The 12,808-nt window shown below is 41.5% G+C and overlaps 1 long non-coding RNA gene across 2 annotated transcripts in view; it reads left to right on the plus strand.

Annotated features, from left to right (window-relative positions):
* The first annotated feature begins 3,613 nt into the window (after positions 1-3,613).
* LOC149912898 (uncharacterized) overlaps positions 3,614-12,808 on the plus strand; it is a 35,689-nt gene continuing 26,494 nt past the window's right edge. The window contains exons 1-2 of one of the 2 annotated variants that reach the window (XR_016461614.1): positions 3,614-4,311; positions 4,834-4,925. This is a non-coding gene — a long non-coding RNA (uncharacterized LOC149912898). Of the gene's footprint in view, positions 4,312-4,782; positions 4,926-12,808 lie in introns of those variants that run through there. The other variant, XR_016461613.1, reaches the window with a different exon arrangement.

Below are 12,808 nucleotides of genomic sequence, written 5' to 3' on the forward strand. Positions count from 1 at the left end.
ATTGGTGGATACCGGTGCACAGTGCACTCTGATGCCCTCGACTTATGAAGGGACAGAATCAATCCATATTTCTGGAGTGACTGGGGGCTCTCAAGAATTGACTGTGTTGGAGGCTGAGATAAGCCTCACTGGTAGGAACTGGCAGAAGCACCCTATTGTGACTGGTCCAGGGGCTCCATGTATACTTGGTATTGATTACCTCAGAAGGGGGCATTTCAAGGATCCTAAGGGGTATCGATGGGCCTTTGGAATAGCTGCTGTAGACACAAACAACATTAAGCAGCTGTCTGTTTTGCCTGGCCTGTCAGAAGATCCGTCTGTTGTGGGGTTGCTACAAGTAAAAGAGCAACAGGTACCAATTGCTACAAAAACAGTGCACAGACGGCAGTACCGCACCAACAGGGATTCCTTGCTCCCCATTCATAAGTTGATTCGTCAACGAGAGAGTCAGGGAGTGATCAGCAAAACTCACTCGCCTTTTAACAGCCCCATATGGCCAGTGCGTAAAGTCAGTGGAGAATGGAGGCTGACGGTGGACTACCATGGCCTGAATGAGGTCACACCCCCACTGAGTGCTGCTGTGCCGGACATGTTAGAACTCCAGTATGAACTGGAATCAAAAGCAGCCAGATGGTATGCCACCATTGACATTGCTAATGCCTTTTTCTCGGTACTGAAACACAGCTCCTTCTGGCACCTCGACTACCAGTGTTGAACTGGATGTTTAAAAGAAAGGTTCCCCCCACCCATCACGCAACTGATGCCACTTGGAGTAAGTGGATTGCGTTGATTACGCAAAGAGCGCGGATGGGGAACCTCAGCCGTCCAGGAATCCTAGAGGTCATCATGGACTGGCCTGAAGGTAAAAAGTTTGGAACACCAGCAGAAGTAGTATCATGAGCTAAAGAGGCCCCACCATACAACTAATTACCAGAAAATGAAAGAAAGTATGCCCTGTTCACTGATGGATCGTGTCGTATTGTGGGAAAGCATCGCAGATGGAAATCTGCTGTGTGGAGCCCCACATGACAAGTTGCAGAGGCCACTGAAGGGAAAGGAGAATCAAGCCAATTTGCAGAGGTAAAGGCTGTCCAACTGGCCTTGGGTGTGGCTGAACGGGAGAGGTGGCCAGTGCTTTATCTTTACACTGACTCATGGATGGTGGCAAATGCTTTGTGGGGGTGGTTACAGCAGTGGGAGCAAAATAACTGGCAAAGAAGGGGTAAACCTATTTGGGCTGCTGAACTGTGGAAAGATATTGCTGCCCGAATAAAGAATATGGTCGTGAAAGTACGCCATGTAGATGCTCATGTGCCCAAGAGTCGGGCTACTGAAGAACAGAAAAATAACCACCATGTGGACTGAGCTGCCAAAATTGAGGTGGCTCAAATAGACCTGGACTGGCAGAACAAGGGTGAATTATTTCTAGCTCGGTGGGCTCATGAGACCTCGGGCCATCAGGGGAGAGATGCAACATATAAGTGGGCTAGAGACCGAGGGGTGGACTTAACTGTGGATGCTATTGCACAGGTTATTCATGACTGTGAAACATGTGCTATAATCAAACAAGCCAAGAAGATGAAACCACTCTGGGAGGAAGGGCGATGGCAAAAGTATAAATATGGGGAGGCATGGCAGGTTGATTATATCACCTTGCCACGATCCCGCAGTGGTGTTATGTGCTTACCATGGTAGAGGCGACCACTGGGTGGCTTGAAACATATGCAGTACCCCATGCTACTGCCCGAAACACCATCTTAGGTCTTGAGAAACAAGTCCTTTGGCGACATGGCACCCCAGAAAGAATTGAGTCAGATAATGGGACTCGTTTCAAAAATTCTCTTGTAAATACTTGGGCATTGAGTGGATTTACCATATTCCCTACCATGCACCAGCCTCTGGTAAAGTCAAACGATACAATGGGTTGTTAAAAACCGTGTTGAAAGCAATGGGTGGCGGAACATTTAAGCACTGGGAGAAGCATTTGGCAGAAGCCACCTGGTTAGTCAATACCAGAGGATCTATCAATCGTGATGGTCCTACCCAATCCAGCTCTCTACATACTGTAGAGGGAGATAAGGTCCCTGTTGTACATGTAAAGAGCATGTTGGGAAAAGCAGTTTGGGTTCTTCCAGCTTCTGGAAAGGGCAAACCTCTCTGCGGTACTGTTTTTGCCCAGGGACCTGGATCCACTTGGTGGGTAATGCAGGAAAATGGGGATGTTCAGTGTGTACCACAAGGAAATTTGATGCTGGGGGAGTGCAGACAGTAATTCCATGTATATGTATATAGACGTGTGCGTGTGATGCATTTTTAATCATTTTGTTTGTTTGTATATGTCCATGTATAAATCTGTCACGGAACCATGACAATATATATATTAAGTGTGATGTAGTGATGTAGAATAAGGGGTGGAATGTCATGGTTTTGGTTTTTGCTTATTTGCTTATTTGATTTTCAATATTCCACATCAAAACATCATGTACTGGAATTAAAGTGTTAATGCTCTAATTCTACGTACCTATCCCTATACATTACAGAAGTCATGGGATCTGACTGTTCTGGGTGGGGCGGTCTCTTACTGCCTGGCAGTGGGTGCTGGAGGGTGCTTTCCTAGCCGTTCCAAGCTTTTTCAGGTTTGACTCGGTCTCGGGAACTCTCTCTCATATCTTATTTGATTTATTAGTCTCAATTTCAATTAGATTGCATTATATTGTATTATTTTGCATTCTGATATCATAGTTAGTAAAATAAGTTCAGCTCCATAGATTGTTGCCGCTGTTTTTTTCCTTTTCCCCCTTTCTTCCCATTTTTTGGGCCCAAGCGGGGGGTGGGGAGGGCAGGGGCCTACTGCCCCCTGTCATGGACATAAACTGATCTAGTTAATTCCGTGACACTGTAGTTCGCTCCTCCCCCCTTTTTCTGAAGAAAATTTGAGGGGAGAAGCATCTTTCAATTTCAAACTATCGTCGCCTGGTCTCCCTTCATTCACTCGCAGACAACAGTTCCACGAGACACGTCCTGAGTTTGAGCAATTCCTCTCCTGATTCAGAGGAGCTCAGTTCCTCTCCTTTTCCTTTAACCACACTCCGATGGTATGATGGAGGGGCCACAGAAGCGGGGGTACCCCTGTTAAGGGGACTCTTACCCACTCTAGCATCAGGAAAACAAACATAATGGCGACCCCCCTTAGACCACAATGTGCCATCAGCTTCCTCCTCCACCTCCTTTCTTTCTCCTATCTCTCTCTCTGAACATTCTGATTCCCCTCCTGGACCCTCATCAATGGCTTCCTCCCTTCAGTCAGACCCTTTCCCCGAGTTCCCCCTTTCTCGAGATTCCTCCTCCAACCCGTTACCCCTGTTGAGTTCCTCCCCTGTCGCTCCCGCAGTTTCCAAGGAAAGAACAGACTTCTCCTGACAGAGCAACCTATACACGGTAGCCCACAATTGAACCTCACCACTAAGTTTCTCTAACATGCCTTTTAGAGCCCCATACGCAGGAAGCAGAGACAGTGCCTCCTCGTCCCCTACGCAGGCACTCTCCCAAAGCTCCTTTCCCACCACCTCTAATACCACCTTCTGCAAACACTATGAAGGCATCGAAGCGAGTTGCCACCGCAATATCCAATTTAAAAGCGGCTGGCACTCCTCCTTATGTAGTGTCATCCCTATTTCCTTGGCCAAGGATTTAAGCGTACTCACCACCTTGTCCACACCAAGCCCCATTGTTGGCCGAGGTCTCGCACACCGCACTCACACAGACAACGCCGCACCTGACAGTACGCGACACACGGGCCCCCTGCGCACCTCACTCGTGCGCCCACGCTGCCTCATGCGGCCACCGCCTAACGTGGCCAGCGCTCATCCCGCGCCCGACGCTTAGCGCCCAACAGATCACATTGGAGTCACCAGATGTTGCTGCAACCTCTGGCGAGGGGACAGTCGGATGGACCGAACAACCAGCGTTCCTACGCCAAAACCAATTTATTGCTGCGTAACAAGCACTTATATACCATGACACGCAACTGCCCAGGAAACCCACGAACCCACCCAGGAAACCCTCGAACCAATCCCCACTCCCCTTGTACCACCCCCATCCCCACCTATTACCCCAACATAATCCAGATGTGACCTCAGCAGGGCTGACCAGAGGGGAAGGATCACCGCCCTCAATTGGGTGGCCATGCTCTTTTAACACACCCTGGGATACCACTGGCCTTCTTAGCCACAAGAGCACACTGCTGGCTCATGGTCATGTGTTGTCCACCTAAGCATCCAGATTCTTCTCTGCAGAACTCCTTTCCAGCAGGTAAGCCCCTACTTGTATGCAGTTATTCCTCCCAGGTGTAGGACTCTGCACTTGCCCTCATGGGGCCTCCTAACGTTCCTGTCTGCGCAATGCTCCTGCCTGTCCAGTCTCACTGAATGGCAGCACACCTTTCTTGTGTGGTAGCCTCTCTTCCCAATTTTGTATTATTCTGTCCCTTCATCTAAGTCACTGATTAAGGTGTTGAAAAAGGCCAGACCCAGTACTGACCAAGGAGGAGCATCACTAGTTACAGGCCTCCAACTGCACTGTGCTGCTGATCACAACTCTCTGAACTCTGCCAGTCACCTCAGTGTCCACTCATCTATCCCACACTTTGTAAGCTAACCTACAAAAATGGGAGACAGTCTCACAAAGGTCTTTCTGAAGTTGAGGTACACATCTGCTGCTTTCTTTTCACTGTCTAAGCCCACAGTGACATCACAGAAGACTGTCAGTTTGGTCAAGCATGATTTCCCCTTGGAATCCATGTTGGCTACTCTTGATAACCTTCTTCTCTTCCAGTTTGCTCGGAGATGGCATCCTCAACTCAGCTTACAGAGGAGGAACACATTTATGTACTTTCTTGTTAAAACATGACCAGACTAAAAAATAAGGTAAGCTTTATGAAAAGAAAATATACTGGTTTGGGGCAGGATAATTTTAATCATTCCACACTTCCAAGCCTGTTTATATTAAATTTTGTTTTTCATAATGTGTCTGCATAAGCTGCATGCAGATTTTCCACTCCTACATTTTAATAGTGAGGAATGTGACTAGACAAGTCATGCAACAGTGAATAAATTGATCCAGAAAACTGAAATAAGTGTGTATTAACAAGATTCTGTAACTTGAAAGAACTGTCCTTGAACAAAGTTTTCACATATGTATAACTCAAAAAGGTCTGTATCTTATAAAGTGTAAACAATGTACATTCATTTATGACCAATTAATATTAAAAATAGAATAGTTATCATCTTTAGTTATCATTATTTATTAAGATGTGATAAAAATTCTACCCTATAATTTGCATACAGTCCTAGTAGAATTTGAACTCTTTCAGATAAATACAAACAAGCTTCTACAGAAGTCTGAAGTTCTGGGCAAAGGTTGAAGTTTAAATGTAAGGCTAATAACAAGTATCTAAAAGAAAGAAGAAAGAGTTTTGTTAAGACTTTCTAGACTTATCTGTTCTTGTCAATAGTAATAACTACATTTCCAAATTTTTTTTTTTTTTTCCTGAAAGGAGTTATAAGTGGAAAAATGTGAATGGAGATTCTTACTAGCCCTTTGATCCAAGATTTAATTTCTAAGATTTTGAAAATATTGATAATATTTTCTTATTAAAGGATGATGTTTTAACAATCCACAGGAAATACATTTTGTGCAAAACATTATCCTTACTGTAGAAGGGAAAGAAAGATATAAATTATTTAGAAGATAGAATCAAAAGCTAAAATATAGGGAGAAATATTACAGGGATACTTATAACTGTGCAAAGTATTAACTATCATTTAAAGCCATAAACTATGCAGAAGTTAGGGTTTCTTTTTCTGGATTAAACTGAGGTTTTGTGTTGTAAGAGAATCTAATGTTAATAAAAACAAGCAAACAAACAAAAAAAAAACACCCAATAATCTCTTTCTTTTTCTAAATAATAAAAAAAAATTCTTAAAAGACATTAGGCAAACTTAGATATGAAGCCTTCAGAAATTCAGTTGATTTTGTAGGCTATGAAGAGTCACGAAAAGAGTGTCTGTTAGATTGTCTTCTAATTTTCTATTTAATTTCCTAGTCTCTTATCTTTGAAGTTCTGGGGAAAATATTTATTTTTAAAGATAATTCCTTTCTTCACAAAATGGCACTCAAAAATATCATATCATATTTTCTATCGGCTAGTGGAGTTAAATCTTACTTTGCTATTACCCATGTGAATTTTTCTGTAGACATTTCTTGAATTATGCTTCTTAATTTTGTGTGATAAAACAGCTGCTATATGCAGCAATGGACTTTTTCAGCATAAATGTGGAAGATATTCCTGGGTAAATAGTATAAGTGCATATTACCTTTTACCACAACCATAACATTGAGCTACTCACAAATACTTGACTGGTTCATAAGCAGGCCTATGCAAGAAGACATATGTGAGGAGCCCAACACTGCCTTCCATTCACTGAAAAACAGGCTATTGCACAATGAGAGCTCTTGAAAGGAATGGCACTAGAGAGAAACTGATTAAAGAAAAAAAAAAAAGGTTTTATTGTGTCTCCACAGAATTCAACAGCAAAACCAGGATGACAATTCATTGTAACAGAACTTCACTTTCTGAAGAACTTGGAAACAAATAAAGGCTAGAGTTTGACTTCTTCATTTCTGTACTGTCATGCCAAAGTGCAAGCTAATTGGAAAAAGCTGTGGGATTCCCTGGTGTTTCCTTACTGCATTTTAGTCATTCTCTTCTGTGGCAAATGCTCAAAAGATGCCTATGATGTGTAACACTGCACATGTTGAGGCTTCAGAGCAAGTTCCTAATGAGCCAATAAATTTCTGTTGCAGAGAGCTGTACCTTAGGTTTCAGAAGTGGTACAGTCTCATGTTAGCCTAGGCAGAGAATTATTAGTTCCTCAGCTTTTTAACACAGCTAATTGTCTTGTAGGGAACAATGCCTCAGTGCTGCTCTGCACTTGTTCATGTAGAAACACCCATAGCATTTCTGAAAACTAAGTATACAGACTTGAATTTTGGCATTTTGAATTTTGGTTGCAAATTAGACCATGACAAAAGTTTAAATAGTTGCTCAGTTATGTACATATTTAAAAAAAAAAAAAACAAAAAAAAACCAAAACAAACAAACAAACAAAGGATCATGTTCACTTCTGCGTTTGAAATGCTGTCTACGGTACAGGAAAACAAGAAATAATTTTAAGAAGCATTTGCAAAGATAAGCAACTACAATGGCAAACTATGTGGTGTCTCAGCAGCCACCATGTGATCCACCATGTTACTCGGTCTGATTAAGCATGAATTTACAATGTCCTCTATATTGCATTCCAGCAAGGTGTTTACTCCAGCTCCACGCTGCATTATGCTCTTTCCTCTTAGCCTCATTCTTCATGCAAATTAAAGTTGTCTTTAGTGCTGTGCTGTGGTTCAAGGCTCTAAATTCAGAGTGTAAACTACCACACACTAACTTCTTCATGTTTGCAAGCCCTTAGACTTCTGGCAAAATAATTGGCTATCACACCAAGTATTTGAAACTTCTTTAAATAGGATTTGAAAGCTTATGAACAAAACTCAGAATAATATTTGAAAGATTAGAGAACATAAATTTGTTTTTAACTTTTCTGAGATGACACAACAATTTACAGTTTTATAGAATAACATTTTTTATTAACATTTTGCCTGTCATTGTCAGAGATTGCATGCAAACAAGAATATTGATGTTTTGTAAATCCTTTTTACCACTACAAAGTACTCTGCTGCTTGAATGGCACTTTTTATTAAGTTCCTGTTTATTTCTACCATTGAACTCACTAGCAACTGTGTATATCCTATCTTTTTGGATTGAAGGTCTCACGCCATGAATTTTTGCTAGATTCTCTCAATAGGCAAAAATAGAACACGAAACTGGAACAAGGCCATTCTGCCACTGTAAATCTTTTGGTATGATATTTATTCTGAAAACTCCCATTCTATTTCATACAATGCTAATAAGAACCTTGGGAAGATTAAGGGGTGACGGGGGGAAATGTCATATCAAATGATGTATTTCAGAACTTCACCTGTAGTGTTTGAGTACTTGAAGGAACAAAAGATTTCTTCCTAGTTTCATGCTGTTTAGTGAAGAGTAAGTATAAGTTCAGAATATTGTCTATTCTTCAACACCACATCTACCTGAAGTTCTGGAAAAAGTGCAGTTCTTGCAGTCTGAAGTCTGCATTAACAACTAGACCCACTGATTTCTTGCAGTCTTCTATCATCACAGAAATATATGGACAGGGAACTCAGGCCTTTTGCTATGGCAACAGTGGCTTGACTGTCAGATTGCGTATTTCTTAAATACTGCATGAAATGCAGCTTTTCAGCATTTTCATCACAGCACTAAGGAAATAACAGCTGAAAATGCAGTGACTAGAAAATCTATTGTCCTGTGGAGTTTTAGCCACAGTCTGGAAAGTAGGTTTTGCTATTGCAGGAAGTTCTTCATGATTTACAGATGCAGAACACAAAGTTAGGGTGTTTGTGTAGAGAAGTGGAGAGCTGGGTGGAGAGATAACATGGATGAACAAGGAAGGGCAACCTGTTTTGTCTACCTGGATTTGTATAAGGTCTTTGACATGCTCCCACTCCACATCTCTATCTATAAATTGGAGAGATGTAGATTTGAATAGATAGACTATTTAGTGGATGAGGAATTGGTTGGGTGGTCGCAGCCAGAGGGTTGTGGTCAATAGATCTATGTTCAGACGGAGACTGGTGAAAAGTGGTGATCTTCAAAATCTTTATCTCTAACAAAGTGGAATCATGTACTCAGCAGGTTTGCTGGCAACACCAAGCTGAGTGGTGCAATTGATACAATTGAAAGAGGGGAGATCATCCAGAAGGATCTGGACAGACTTGAAAAGTTGGCCCTTGAGAAACTAATGAGGTTCCACAGGGCCAAATGCAAGGTCTTGTACCTGGGTCTGAGCAATCCTAGATGTGTACAGATTATGAGAAGAACTCATTGTGAGCAGTACTGCAGATAAGGACTTTAGGTCCCAGTGGATGAAAAGCTGGACATGAACCAGCAATGTGCACTTGCAGCCTGAAGGGCCAACAGTGTCCTGCTCTGCATCAACAGAGGAGTGGCCAGCAGGGAGATGGAGGGAATTGCCCCCACTCTGCTCTGCCTTTGTGAGGCCCCACTTGTATTACTATGTCCAGGTCTGGGGCCCTCAGCACAAGAAGGATGCAGAGCTGTTGGAGGGGGTCCAGATGAGGGCAACAATGATGATCAGAGCGTTGGAGCACCTCTCCGATGAAGAAAGGCTGAGGTAGCTGGATTTGTTCAGATTGGAAAAAAGAAGGTTGTGGGGAGACTTCATTGTGGCCTTCCAGTTCTTGAGGAAAGCATATAATCAGGAGGGAGACTGACTTTTTACATGATCTGATAGTGAGGGGAAAAGGGAGAGCAGCCCTTGTCCAGAGAAGCTGTGAATGCCCCATATCTGGAGGTGCACAAATCCCAATTGGATGGGGCCCTGGGCAGCCTGACCCAGTAGATGGCAGCCCTGCCTATGGCAAGGGGTTGGAGCTGTACAGTCTTTAAGGTCCCTTGCAACCCAAACCGTGGTTCTGCAATTATGTTTTATTTGGAAGGATGCAATATTTTCATGAGATGCTAATAGCAATTTTCTTCTCCAGAGGGGAAAAAAAAAAAAAAAGAGAAACATAAACAAAAAAATCTACCTCTATTTTCCATGTGATCCATTTATTAAGTCTTTTCAGTTAATGCATGTTATTCTGTTATCACGTGGTTATTTTAGTACAGGAATACTTACAGTTTGAAATTTCAATTTTTATTTTTTTTAACCAAATATGAAAACTTTTGTCTTAGTTAATTTTAAAAAGCTATTTATACTCATTGATACTGTCTTTAAATAGTACTAATTTAAACCATTTCCCTTAAACTCTTGTCTTCACTTTTCCATAGTTGATCAAAATGAAACATCCCCTGGTTGAGTTTTTGCAAATTTAACTGAAATGGTTCTGCTCTGTAAAGAAATAACCAAGCAATTTAAACTGTTGTACATTCAGTTTGTGAGCATGCACGTCTTCATAGAATTGCTTCGCCTTCCTGTTCATTTGCCAGGAGACCAATGATATGTAACCTCTATTTTAACCTTTCTTGTGGTTTGCTTTCACTTCTGAACTAGAAGGCAACAATATACTTTTAACACTCACATACATAAATGAAAACACATGCAGTAACAACAGAAATGGGAACAGTGAGCACAGATAGTTTCTGGGTATGTGGGTGAGTGCTTCACCAATAAGTCTGTAAATTATCTTCTAATTGCCTCAGGGTTCTCCTGGGTACAGGATTTCTTTTAATGGTTAAGAACAAAAAAATTCCATGAAGTAAACTCTTTGTTAAATACCAATACCAGTGAAATCCTAATCAAGGAAGTAAGCAATCATACTTGACAAAAACACCTATAATAAGCTTTTGATAGAAATCTCTTTTCTTTATGCCTGAGGGGCCATCTGCCACTGGCTGAATTGAGGGTTTGTAAGATGAAAAGGTTGTGCAGCCAAATCCACCCCCCGAAGATGTTTTGAAAAATGAGGCTGCAGCTGCAATGTCACCATTTATAACAAACAAACAAAAAAATCAAAAACAAACAAACAAAAAAACCCGCTGAGTACCTTCTTGTTAAAATGTCTTTTTACGAAGCAGTGGAGAGACTCGTATTTTGAAGAAGTGATTTAATGCTACCTGAAATCTATCAGACCGAAAGCCTAGGAATAAGGGATATAGAGAAGAGCTCGATGAGAACAAATATTTACTTTGACTCTAAGAACCCTACAGTTGTGTAGCTTTTATGTTAAAACTGCACAGCATAGGAGAGAACCCTGTTCACTGCGCAGTTTTGCTTTGCTAATGGTGTCAGTGAGACATCACATTGATGCAATGTTTAAAAAATCCAAAACATTATTAAAATTACTTCCATAGAAAGGCTAGGTTAAAAATATAGTTGGAAGATAGGTAGGGAAATGATTACTTGCATTTTCACTTCAGAACATTTTAAAGTATGCTTTCAGAAAGTCTTTTCCTCATATGAAACAGTGAAAAGCCATGACAAGTAGAAATTAATAATAGTCAAAGCAGTAGAAGTCATACTGAGTTTTATGTCAGAACTGCAGGATAAAGAAGCATAGTATCTGTTATCTATAGTAGGGACAAATCTTGAAGCCATTAAAGTTCTCCTTGCAGTCTTCATTTTGAATCTGTAACATGCATCATTGCACACAGGAGGCCTAGAAGGTTAAGAAGCAAGGTATCACAGCAGTGCTTTGCATTTAGTCATGCTTGTTTTTCTGACATAAGCAAATTCAAACTACTCTGGTGAGAAATTTAAAGAGCAGAGGCTTGGGAGATGTATTGGACTCTGTTGTGGCTACACATCATCATCAATTTTGTTACCCTAGTTACAGCTACAAAAATCCTTGGATGGTGATGTTTGAACCAAAATTAATCTCTTGACTTTACTAGTAGCTGAAGAAATCATAGTTTTACCTCTAGTCTGATTTTTTTGTGTGCTGGCAGCTGTATTTCAAGGTATGACAGATGTGAACCAGTTCATCAGTCTTAAGAAAAAAAAAATGTATCTTTAGAGGCCACATCTCAATAATCAGAAACAATATACCTAATTATCTATTTAACAAACACAAATACCAAGGAAGTTGGCAGTAATATAGAAATAACACAGAGAGTTTCACTGTTTCTTGTCATTTTACACGATTGTTTCAGGGTGTGAATCAACACTGGTATCTTCACTCTGGAACAATGCTGATGCTTGAGCTGACTGTATCTGGGGTGTATCAAAAGAAGGGTGGCAGGAGGGAGAGGGCATTGTCCCCTTCTGCTCTGCACTTGTGAGGACCCACACATTAGGATTACTGCATTGAGACCTTCCCCAGCACAAGAGAGATGCAGGTCCACTGGATTGGATCCAGAGGAGGGCCACTAAAAGGATCAGAGGGCTGGAACACCTCTTATATGAAGAAACATTGAGAGAGCTGTGCTTGTTCGGACTGGAGATGAGAAATCTCGAGGGAAATCTCTTTGTGGCCTTCTGGTACTTGAGGGGAGCTTATCAACAGGAGGGAGACTGACTTTTTACATGATCTAATGGTGATAGCGTAAGGAGGAACAGTTTCAAACTAAAAGATTTAGGTTTGATTTTAGGGCAGAAATTTTTCACTCAGAGGCTGGAGAGCCACTTGCATGGGCTGACCATTGAAGCTCTGGATCCCCTTCCCCAGAGGTGCACAACTCCAGGCTGGATGGTGCCCTGGACAACCTATCTGGTGGCTGGCAACCAGCCCACTGCAAGGGTTGGGGCTGTATGGTCTTTGAAGTCCTTTCCAACCCAATCAATTCTGTGATTCAAGAGTGAGCCCTACTCATAGAATGACTTGAATCCAGCTCATCTGCAAAACTGGCCACTCTGAAAAAGAGCATCATTCCTATTTTCCAGAGGCAAGTAGGAAAGTTCTAGTCTGTAAAGGTGAGGAAAGATCACGATTAAGGTAGCTGATGCAACCTAAATGTTGGGTACAATAGCCAAGTGTTATAAAACTCTTCAGCTTTTCTTTACATCAAAAGAAAATCACCCCTGCATTTGCTTATCTTTTACAAAAATGCAGATGCTTGACATGTAATCTGTAGTGGATAAGTATAGCAGTTTTTTATTTCTATTTTCACCACTATGACATACTACAGCAGAATTTT

The sequence above is a fragment of the Phasianus colchicus genome, chromosome Z (genome assembly GCF_987193195.1).
Source record: "Phasianus colchicus chromosome Z, bPhaCol1.hap1.1, whole genome shotgun sequence".
Classification (NCBI taxonomy): Eukaryota; Metazoa; Chordata; class Aves; order Galliformes; family Phasianidae; genus Phasianus; species Phasianus colchicus.